Raw genomic sequence first — 12450 nt, 5'->3', positions numbered from 1 at the left:
AGATTATTAAATGCATTTTCTAAAGATTTCATCACCGCCATTCTGGATTATAAATTTTAAATCTCTTAAGAGCATTTCTTGGGTAATTTTGGAATTATGACGATTGTCCACGATCCATACAAAAAGATTTTATTTTGTATGGTTAATTGTCCACGAAGGGAGGGGGTAACAGATTCCCAAAAAGTGTCCACGTGGTTTATGGATGGTCCCCTAATAAAGTGGCATTAAGATGGAATTTTAGTAAATTTATATATTTTAAGAGGTAACATTACATATTTTCCTGACATAAAACAGGTACAGTTTACCATGATTTTTCACTGAGTGAAGTTCGCAAAAATTCTCTACACAATTGGGAATGAAGGAGACATCTTTTAAATTAAATCGAATTGATAGGACTTTTGCTTTTGTGAACTTTTATCACATTTTAGTAAACTGAGGGGTTGCTATTTAGCCAAAAACTCCAATCTTCTTTTAATCGTCATCAAATGAACGCCACTCCCGCAGTTCCTGCAACTGACAAGCCGCCATCATCCAAGTGTTGGACCAGGGGTTAGGGCCATCAGAGTGTGCTTCCAGCATCCCGACCAGATTAACCTTGGCCAACAGGGAAAGTGTTTACACTGTGCTAGCTCGCTCAGAGTTGGGTTGAGTTGGGTTGGCCTGGTGTGTATGTTGAGTGGCCGTAAGTGAAAATTATGATGTAAAGAAGAGCCAAACAAAAACAAATACTCACACACAAACGGACGGACAAACAGAACCGAGTTCGTGTACTCGTTTCAAAAGAAGAGAGGAAAATAAAAGAAAACAAGAAACGTGTACGTGTGTGTATGTGGACCAAAAGTGTAAATATGGGGCCGAGAAATGAGCCGGCGAAGCAAGTGCGAAATTCCACCGACGGCGACGACGGCAGCGAGAGTAAGCGATGAACAAGGTGGTTCACTGCCAGGTCGTCATCCAGAAGTTGTTGCCCGTCATCATCACCTCTGTTGACGTAGTGTGGAAATGCCGTGTTGGGTGGAGAAGCATCTGGTAGTGGAAGGGGACGCAAGGTGTTTTGTGGGTTTTGTTGCCATAACAGTGAGGCTGGGACGAAGCAGCAGCTAGGAAGGGAGATCAGCACTGAATCCACACGTTGACGACGAACCACGTGGGCTGCCCTCTCTGGGAGGGAGTTAGAAGCTGAGTGGAGGCGGCAGAAGCGGCGGTGGCCGCAATATGACCGATAAATGGCGCCATGCCATCGCCAGGATACGGAAGGGGTAAGATTGGATGGTGGTTGCTATGTTTTGGTAGTATAACTAAATTGGAATTTGACCATTCATTTCGATAAGATTTATTTGAAAAATGTTGATTGCTACAGTATGAGCAATTCTTTGAGATTTCAGTCATTCATTTTTGTTGTTGTATTTTTTGATGCCTTCGGAATGCCTAAAGAAGCCATTTTACATAATTGGTTTGTCCATATCATTTGCCATTCAAATTTGGCAGCTGTCCATACAAAAATGATACATGAAAATTCAAAAACCTGTATCTTTCGAAGGAATGTTTTGATCGATTTTGTGCCTTCGGCAAAGTTGTAGAAATGGATAAGGACATCACTGTAAAAATGATACACGGTAAAAAATTGTGATTTTCAATTTCACTTTTGGTTACTAAAACTAGGTTTGCAAAATAAAACATTTTTTTTATTTGTTGATATCTTTTAGGGGACATCAAATGCCAACTTATCAGAAATTTCTAGAATGTGCAAAAATTTTTGACCGAGTTATAAATTTTGAAAGCAATAATGATTTTTAAAAATAATTTTTCGATGTTAAATCGAATTTGCAATCAAAAAGTACTTTAGTGAAATTTTGATAAAATGCATTGTTTCCAAGTTATAGCCATTTTTAGGTCACTTTTTTGAGAATAGTCTTAGTTATATATTTTAAAAATTAGTGCCCATGCCTGCACACCATTGAAAAAAAAAAGTTTTAAAACCTGAGAAAAATCTCTATATTTTGCTTTTTCGAACTATGTTGATAAGACCCTTAGTTTCTGAATTATTGTCATGCAAAAATTTAAAACCAACCATTTTCTAATGTCGATATCTCAGCAACTAATGGTCCGATTTTCAATGTTAAAATGTACTAAATGATCTAGTGGTTGTTAAAGAATAAACAAGTTTTAGCGGAAATATTTCAGGAATAAATTTAAATATTTTGTTGATTCCTGAAATATTTCAGCTAACACTTGTTTCTTCTTTACAACCACTAGATCATTTTGTACATTTTTAAGCCCTTCTAGACAGTTGTAGAGCTTGTCAAAATGAATATTTTTATTCTTGAAAAACAAATTTTGGTATATTCTATCAAAAGTTATGGGCAAAAAACGATTTAAAAATGCTCATTTTCAAATTAAGATTGAATGAGTTAAACAAAAAAGCAAATGTACCTTAAAATGTGTACTTTCAGATGCTTCTAAGAGTGAGGTCAAACTCCACCACCTTTTCAAGATATTCACATTTCAAAATTGTCTTTTGCCTTCCTCACTGAGGTAAGGCTATAATCCTGCTCTAAAAATGAACTTCGTATAAAACGTCGTAGACCCACCTTCATGTATACATATCGACTCAGAATCGAAAACTGAACAAATGTCTGTGTGTATGTGTGTGTGTATGTGTGTGTGTATGTATGTATGTGACCAACAAACTAGCTCATGTTTCTCGGCACTGGCTGAACCGATTTGATCCGAACTTGTTGCATTCGACTTGGTTTAGGGTCCCATAGATCGAGTTTTATACAGATTGAAGTTTCGATAAGTAGTTCAAAAGTTATGTATAAAAATGTGTTTTCACATATATTTGGATCTCACTTAACTGTATATAAACTATGTCCGGGTCCATCATCCGACCCATCGTTGGTTAGGTTATCAAAAGACCTTTCCAACGAGTCCAAAACATTGAAGATCTGGCAACCCTGTCTCGAGATATGGTCACTTAAGTGATGTTTATGTACTTTTTTGTAGCCGGATCTCACTTAAATGTATGTAAACTATGTCCGAGTCCATCATCTGACCCATCGTTGGTTAGATTATCAAAAGACCTTTCTAACGAGTCCAAAACATTGAAAATCTGGCAACCCTGTCTCGAGATATGGCCACTTAAATGATATAGATGTACTTTTTTGAAGCCGGATCTCACTTAAATGTATGTAAACTATGTCCGGATCCACTATCCGACCCAACGTTGGTTAGGTTATCAAAATACTTTTCAACGAGTCTAAAACATTGAAGGTCTGGCAACCCTGTCTCGAGATATGGCCACTTAAGTGATATTGATGTACTTTTTTGAAACCGGATATCACTTAAATGTATGTAAACATTGTTGGTTAGGTTATCAAAAGACCTTTCCAACGAGTGCAAAACATCGAAGATCTGGCAACCCTGTCTCGAGACATGGCTACTTAAGTGATATCGATGTACCGTAAAACGGGGTGACTTTGATAGCCGGGACTTTGATAGGTTTGCGATTTTTCTGCAAAATAAAGAGTACAATTAAAATACGTACGGAATGGTTCAGAATCATACTGACCGTGGTAGAGAAGTGTTCAAAGTACCTCAAGAAGAACTTTGCATAAAATTTTGAAATGTTTAAAAAGTTAGTTAACTATAATTAAGAAAATGTTGATGAAAGTCATTATTTACAACTTCTCAAAGTGTCAAGATTTTCTCAATGAACATGATTTTGAATCGGAAAACGAAATGCATTTTCGGGTTCTTTGGACAATTTTCCACTAGAAGAATGTTAAATAAGTTTGTAAATAATAAAAATAATGTGTCCTTGAAACACAATTAAAAAAAATCTCCAAATTTATAGGCAATTTCAGTTGAACAAATTTCATGTAAAACGTGAAAACTTGTGATTCGTGCTTTGTATTCAGTTTAAAATGCAATATAAATCGATAATTTTATAAACAAAACTAGTTGGTAGAGAATTAACAAATTTCAGGCAAAATTCCTACTTTTCAACAATTTTATGTAAAATTTATTAGTATTTTGATAAAAAGCTTATAAACTTAGTTAACTAAACATAAACATTGATTTTTTTTTTCCTTAAAAACTATATCAGCTACTTTAGTGATGGTACATTTAACGTACAAATAAAGTTTGAACATCTTAAATATGATTTTAACATGAAAAACTATGACTATCAAAGTCACCCCGGAATTTAAACTAAGAATTTTTAACGTAACTATTTTTCTAAACACTATTGAAAAAACTTTTTTTCCAAAATAGTGCATGGACTTTGTGTGGCCTACCCCAGTACATGTTCTAAAAATAATAATCTTGAGAAAAACCTTACCTGTTGGAAAATATTTCAAAAACAAATTGAAATCCTATCAAAGTCACCCCGGTTTACGGTACTTTTGGAAGCCGGATCTAAAAATAGATGAAACTTGTGTACAGCCATTGTTGTGAGGAAGGCTCCAACCACATAGGTGGATTGTTAGTTTTTTCATTAACACCTCAACCTTATTTACAAAAATTGCTCTAGAAACATCCGTTTGAAGATAGAGCTTTGTGCTCTTCAGCAAAGTTGCTCAGAATGGTGTTCCCTACAACTTTTTTGAAGACATCGAAGCGCTATCTCGTCATCCCGCCAAAATAAAAATTCTGAACCACCCTAAAATTTGGACCACCTTAATGTCCACCATGCCAAAAGATGCCCCTATTGTTCTTGAATGATCAAGAAGACACTAAAGCTCTAAATCTTAACGTGTGGCCACTATCAATTTTGTCACGCTAGATTTCGGTTTCGGACCACTGTGCAGTGGTTCAAAAGGCTGTTTTGACGAACTTAATTGATTAGAGATCAAAGTAAGCATTTTCGTGCTTTTGCATGTTCTGCAACTTTGTTCAGCGTTGTCATGGCCTTTTTTCGGTGAAATTTGTTTTTCAAAATACTCATCACAGCAGGCTATTGAATTTCTAACTTTTAACAGTTAAGAGATAGCTGGTGTCTTCGGCAATGTTGTAGAGCAGAAATTTTCACAAACTTTCCTCAACAGGGCAAAGCTCTATCTTTGCGTTGAATACCAGTTTTGGAACCTTTTGATAAATCCCAGTCAAACAACTGTTTTTGACTAAAACTTTGTTAAATTTTGATTTTAGTCGATTGCAATGTTTAGAAGAGTTGTCAGTAATATCAAAACAAACAACTTTGTCCAAGACACCAAATTGATAGGAGCTATATGTGATGAGTTAAAGCAAGATTTTGTGGTAATTCAGCTAGTTTTCGAGCTCAGTATACAAAGCCTCGGACAAATTTGGGCAAAAACTTTTAACCATCAAAAACAAAAACTCATAAAAGTAACTTTTTCTTTCAGTCAATATAAATCCCAATAAAATGCACAATCAATTATTGCTTCGCAGCATCTCTTTGGGGAAAATACTTTCATCCTTTTTCGAAGCACTCTCAACCGTAGCAAAGCTATAAACCAATCATCTAGAGCGAGAGATTCTAGAAAATGCATTAATTTTTAAGATGGTGATTGGTGATAGAGAACAAAATCAATGCCAAGCAAATAAAGAAAACAACGCTGCATTATTTTTCTAGCCATGGCACGTGACGTCCCCAGCTTCCGCTCTTCAAGGCGGAAGCACTCCGCAATTGATCTTTCATGAACCATTGATTTATGTAGACCAAAGAGTGGCGAGAGCAGAAATTCATCGTTTGTCACGTTCATTTAAAGTGGTATTCTTGATTCAATCAGAGTTGGAATTGCCATTGCATTATTTTTTGGAATTTTGTCAAAAGTTGGCAGGAATTTCTTTTTCCAATAAATAACACTAAAGTACATTGACCACTTTCGGAAAACTCTTCACAACGTAACAAAATTGGACTTCAACAAAATCCAGGACAAAAAGATCTCTTACAACCTTTATCAACATTTCCATCACTTGACATCGTTTCTCGTTCTCCTTGGGCACACGGTACAAAAGTGCGTCCATTTGACTCAATTTTCCAAGAAAAGCTCCTCAAGAAGACATGTTCTATACAGAGTTTGCGAGCTTTCACCCTTCTTACCCCCCACGGTCCGATGCTGATGCTGAAACAGTGATGCAAAGATTGTACACGAACGGAGCCTTACAAAGAAGAGCTTTGACACTTCACACCAGCTGGAAAATTCTCGGTGAAATTTTCTGTTTTTACAAAATTATTTTCAAACTTATTTTTGATATTTTAGTAGTTTAAAATATTCGTAAAATGGAATTTAAAAATTTAAGTTATTATTTTCAAAATACTATTTTGATTGCTTTAGTTTGCAGAGATTTCACCAGCACCAACATAAGTGCTCTCACGACAGCCAAAGGGGGGAGGGCGGATGACAATGAAAAATTAGTTCCAGATTGATTCTGACAAGTTGAGCAAACACACGACATCACACGTGTACGTACGCCCCATCAGCTGCTCGATATAACGTACCTGAGCAATTCTCTACGAAATCGGTCTTTTTCTTCAATTTTAATTTTTGTATTTTTAATCCGGCTGAAACTTTTTGGTGCCTTCGGTATGCCCAAGAAGCCATTTTGCATCATTAGTTTGTCCATATAATTTTCCATACAAATTCGGCAGCTGTCCATACAAAAATGATGTATGAAAATTCAAAATCTGTATCTTTTGAAGGAATTTTGATCGATTTGGTGTCTTCGGCAAAGTTGTAGGTATGGATACGGACTACACTGGAAAAATAATACACGGTAAAAAAATTTGGTGATTTTATTTAACTTTTATCACTAAAACTTGATTTACAAAAACACTATTTTTAATTTTTATTTTTTGATATGTTTTAGAAGACATAAAATGCCAACTTTTCAGAAATTTCAGGTTGTGCAAAATCACTGACCGAGTTATGAATTTTTAATCAATACTGATATTTTCAAAATCGAAATTTTGTCGTAAAATTTTTCAACTTCATTTTTAGATGTAAAATCAAATTTGCAATCAAAAGTACTTTACTGAAATTTTGATAAAGTGCACCGTTTTCAAGTTATAGCCATATTTAAGTGACTTTTTGAAAATAGTCGCAGTTTTTCATTTTTAAATTAGTGCACATGTTTGCCCAGTTTTGAAAAAATATTTTGAAAAGCTGAGAAAATTCTCTATATTTTGCTGATTCGACTATGTTGATACGACCTTTAGTTGCTGAGATATTGCAATGCAAAGGTTTAAAAACAGGAAAATTGATGTTTTCTAAGTTTCACCCAAACAACCCACCATTTTCTATCGTCAATATCTCAGCAACTAATGGTCCGATTTTCAATGTTAATATATGAAACAATTGTGAAACTTTCCGATCTTTTCGAAAAAAATATTTTTGGAATTTTCAAATCAAGACAAACATTTTAAAAGGGCGTAATATTGAATGTTTGGCCTTTGTGAAATGTTAGTCTTGATTTGAAAATTCCAAAAATATTTTTTTCGAAGAGATCGGAAAATTTCACAAATGTTTCATATATTAACATTGAAAATCGGACCATTAGTTGCTGAGATATTGACGATAGAAAATGGTGGGTTGTTTGGGTGAAACTTAGAAAACATCAATTTTCCTGTTTTTGCTTTGCAATATCTCAGCAACTAAAGGTCGTATCAACAAAGTCCAAATAAGCAAAATATAGAGAATTTTCTCAGCTTTTCAAAAATATTTTTTCAAAACTGGGCAAACATGTGCACTAATTTAAAAATGAAAACTGCGACTATTTTCAAAAAGTCACTTAAATATGGCTATAACTTGAAAACGGTGCACTTTATCAAAATTTCAGTAAAGTACTTTTGATTGCAAATTTGATTTTACATCGAAAAATGAAGCTGAAAATTTTTACGACCAAAATTTCGATTTTTTGAAAAATCAGTATTGATTAAAAATTCATAACTCGGTCAGTGATTTTGCACAACCTGAAATTTCTGAAAAGTTGGCATTTTATGCCTTCTAAAACATATCAAAAATAAAAAATTAAAAATAGTGTTTTTTGTAAATCAAGTTTTAGTGATAAAAGTTAAATAAAAAATCACCAAATTTTTTTACCGTGTATTATTTTTCCAGTGTAGTCCGTATCCATACCTACAACTTTGCCGAAGACACCAAATCGATCAAAAATTCCTTCAAAAGATACAGATTTTTGAATTTTCATACATCATTTTTGTATGGACAGCTGCCGAATTTGTATGGAAAATTATATGGACAAACTAATGATGCAAATGGCTTCTTTGGGCATACCGAAGGCACCAAAAAGTTTCAGTCGGATTAAAAAATACAAAAAAAATCGAATGACCGAAATCCTAGAGAACTGCTCACCTGTACTGCACATATGAACTTTGGCGTGTCTCTTAGGAGTCCTGCAAGCATTCTCTGAAGAGATAAAGGGGGGTGAAAGTGAGAGTGTTTGCAAAAGTAATTAGTTTCTTTGTGAAGACACGCGTTGGTTTCACCTGTCGGCGGTATTTTGCGGGAAATTTGAGTGAAATCTGTATGTGTGAGTTGCTTTGATTGATTCAATAAATTCATAATAATGCTGTTCAAAACTTTAACTTTCCAATTTACCTCTTGTTTCGTTTCAGCTTGGCCATAAAAAAATGCAGAAGACAACGGGCCTACGAAAAAAGACCCAGCTAGTTCCGATACGCTTTTCGATGGCGAACAGTAAGTAGCAGATTTGGCTTAAGTAATACATGACACTGTTTAACACCATACATTTCATGACATGTAAGGGAGAGTGGGGAGACCCTTTTTTTGTATCACACATAACTTTGTCAATTTCTTAAAAAAATGAACTTTTTCATGAATTGGAAGCTTAAACATTCAGCTATGTTTGGCTGACAAGGGTAATAAATCAGATGTACAGTATGTAAAAAAAGTATTTACACCCTTGGGCACTATGCATTTTGTGATGAAACATGTAGAAAATTTAAAGTTTAACAGGAACCTAGTACTACGTTTTGTTCAGAAACTCATGCCAAACATTTTGCTACAAAAGCTCATGAAAAGATGATTTCTATAAAAGTTATATAACAAATACTATTACGAAAATAAAAAGGTGCAAAAAGTTTGTACACCTTTCGAAAAATTAACATAAATAATGTTATTTGTTGACAAATCACCATAAATCCAGTCTCCCAACTCCAAATAGGCATCCTTGACTGATTAAAAATAATTTGGATTGAATATAAAGTTTACTAACTACTTAGTATAAAAGTTTATATAACTCTGGAAATTCTATATAAAACTTATCTAAACTCAATTTTGCAAACTTTTAATTCAACTAAATGTCAATATATTACCATAGAATTGCTAAATAAACATTTTGGAGTAGGTATAACACCGTTTTGGGGGTATTTGTATCGATAGAATAGATTTTTCGTTGGAATTTCGTACTAACCCGGAATTACGTCGTCGGAAAATCCGCCGGCATCCGAACCGGTCCACGATTCACAATTCAACCTATGTGGAGTCGGAAAGGGCATAAAATTTCCGATCTTTTGATACCCACACATCCAGGTTTTCTATAAAACCCACGTTTTTAAATACCTGAGCAAAAAGTAAGTTTGATCCACGAGAACAAAAATTACGAAATTCCATACATTTTTGGCAGGTTGCTCAAACGAAACCATAACAACGTTTTTGCTTAGGTATTTAAAAACGTGGGTTTTATAGAAAACCTGGATGTATGGGTATCAAAAGATCGGAAATTTTATGCCCTTCTGATGCCACATAGGTTGACTTGTGAATTGTGGACCGGTTCAGATGCCGGCGGATTTTCCGACGACGTAATTCCGGGTTGGTACGAAATTCCAACGAAAAATCTATTCTATCGATACAAATACCCCCAAAACGGTGATATACCCACTCCAAAATGTTTATTTAGCAATTCTATGGCAATATATTGACATTTAGTTGAATTAAAAGTTTGCAAAATTAAGTTTAGATAAGTTTTATATAGAATTTCCAGAGTTATATAAACTTTTATACTAAGTAGTTAGTAAACTTTATATTCAATCCAAATTATTTTTTTAATCAGTCAAGGATGCCTATTTGGAATTGGGAGACTGGATTAATGGTGATTTGTCAACAAATAATATTATTTATGTTAATTTTTCGAAAGGTGTACAAACTTTTTTTGCACCTTTTTTATTTTCGGAATAGTATTTGTTATATAACTTTTTATAGAAATCATCTTTTCATGAGCTATTTGTAGCAAAATGTTTGGCATGAGTTTCTGAACAAAACGTAGTACTAGGTTCCTGTCAAACTTTAAATTTTCTACATGTTTCATCACAAAATGTGCATTGTGCCCAAGGGGTGTAAATACTTTTTTTCAAGCTTCCCATGCGCCAGTGCCAACGCACACCGCGGGTTTGGTTTTCTAGCTTCGGCACGTGCCTGAACCCATTTGTGTATTGGTATCTTGGTACATCGTACCAGCGCACCACGACACTCTCGGCTCGCCCCATCGGTTTTGTATCTGGCACTCACCCATGGCATGAACCCAGCGTGCCGTGGTACGTGTCGTGGTATTGAACCAGTTTTGTACCGCCAGCGCGTACCACGACACGTACCTCGGCTCGCAACGAGTGAAGCACCTTGGCTCATATACCGGGTTCATGCCATGGGTGAGTGCCAGACACAAAACCGACGCGGCGAACCGAGAGTGTCGTGGTGCGCTGGTACGATGAACCAAAATACCCTCGGTTCGTGTGAGTCGGGTACGGGTGTAAACCGAACAAAGCAGGCGCAAAGCAAACCCGAGGTGCAAGCGAACCGCATGTACCGCACGGTGCAGGGAAGCTTGCTTTTTTTACATACTGTACTCTTTGAATTATGCCGAGCGTTTTAAAAATATATTTTAAACCGGCATTTTCTAAATATTAGGGGTATCTTGACCCCCCCCCCCCGTCCCCGAAAAACCACACCAATTAATTAAGATTGAGGCTGATTCCAGTGACTGTAAAAATTACGGGATCAAGTCTCGCTAAACGTACTTTTTTAAACAATTAGTTGTTAAAATAGTATGACGATACTATTATACCGATGGCCTTAATTTGAGCGAAGTTTAAGATAATAATTCCAGTTTTTTTGTTTTCAATCAAAGTATACTTTTTTTTGGGTCAAAATTTCCCCTGGTGAAGTTCTCAGCAAATCAGTGCGGATTTGGCAATTTTTTTGTACAAAATGGCTCAATTTTGAGCAAAATCATCGTTACAAAATCTATTTTACTAAAAATTTCACCCGAGCCAAATTTTGAACTGAAAAAAGCCTGCTTTGATAGCAAATAATTCAATAACTCTTAGGATACACTAATTTTATACAAACTAGTTTTAGCCTTTTGACATTGTTTTGCTTGAAATGTCCATAACAGTGTTTTCCTTAAATTTTCGTCATTTAAACAAGATTTTTAAATTATTATTTTTGATTTCTGATGGGCTTGTATCTTAAGAAGGGGTTTTTTGATCAATCAGAACTTTTCAGAAGAAAAAAAAATAGATACGCGATATTTGTTATCTAACTTTTTATTACAGTAATCAAGCGTGGCAATGGGTCTGGGGTGAGATTGGGTCATTAGGGTATAATATGGTTGTATGGAAAAGAAAAAACTCCCAATGTTTGGCAACGATTGGTTTAGTCCTCACTTTGCGCAAAGCGATTCAATTTTCTATGGGAATCAGCATGAGAAAACCCATTTTTTTATTTTGATATTTATTAAATCCACGTTTCTTGCTATATCAAAACCGGACTCATTCATATTCGGATGCTCTGGAATTTGCTCTACAACTTTCCCGTAGAGAGTATGGTGTTAGCTTGCCCCTTAAAAAAGATATAGCGTGTTCAAAACTTGTCTAAAACGTGTTTTTGCTCAAAAATCATGTTTTAGACGAGTTTTGAGGACCCCGGGGTTCAAAAGTTACATGCTGTGAGACCATCCATAAACCACGTGGACACTTTTTGGGATTCTGTTACCCCCTCGTGGACAATTGTCCATACAAAAATAAACTTTTTGTATGGATCGTGGACAATCGTCATACCCCCTAAAGTGTCCACGTGGTTTATGGATGGTCCCTGTTGAAGTTTGTGCATTTTGAGTAAAAATATACAAAAAATCGGATTTTTACTATTTCTTAAATCATTTATAAAATCTCCATTTTATTATGGATTTTGCTCATCTTAGGGCTTTTGTTAATTTGATTTGGTTAACCGCGGTGGATTTTCTTGAAATAATTCGAACTGTCAAAAATCCACCAAAGCATCTACCGGTGGATATTTTTCTACCACAGATTTTTGTGCGATCAATGTGGTAGATGCTTTGGTGGATTTTTGACAGTTCGAATTATTTCAAGAAAATCCACCGCGGTTAACCAAATCAAATTAACAAAAGCCCTCTTGACTTCATTCGACGCGTATCAGCAAAAACTGATGT

General features: G+C 35.2%; 1 protein-coding gene across 1 annotated transcript in view; it reads left to right on the top strand.

Annotated features, from left to right (window-relative positions):
* Positions 1–504: 504 nt before the first annotated feature.
* LOC6036190 (regulator of G-protein signaling 17) overlaps positions 505–12450 on the top strand; it is a 36888-nt gene continuing 24942 nt past the window's right edge. Inside the window, exons 1-2 of the mRNA XM_038259221.1 lie at positions 505–1259; positions 8600–8681. The gene's annotated coding sequence lies outside the window, so the exon portion shown is untranslated. The remainder of the gene's footprint in view (positions 1260–8599; positions 8682–12450) is intronic.

The sequence above is a fragment of the Culex quinquefasciatus genome, chromosome 3 (assembly GCF_015732765.1).
Source record: "Culex quinquefasciatus strain JHB chromosome 3, VPISU_Cqui_1.0_pri_paternal, whole genome shotgun sequence".
Classification (NCBI taxonomy): domain Eukaryota; kingdom Metazoa; phylum Arthropoda; class Insecta; order Diptera; family Culicidae; genus Culex; species Culex quinquefasciatus.
Note: the sequence above shows the minus strand (reverse complement) of the source record. Positions and strands in the feature narration are given on the sequence as shown.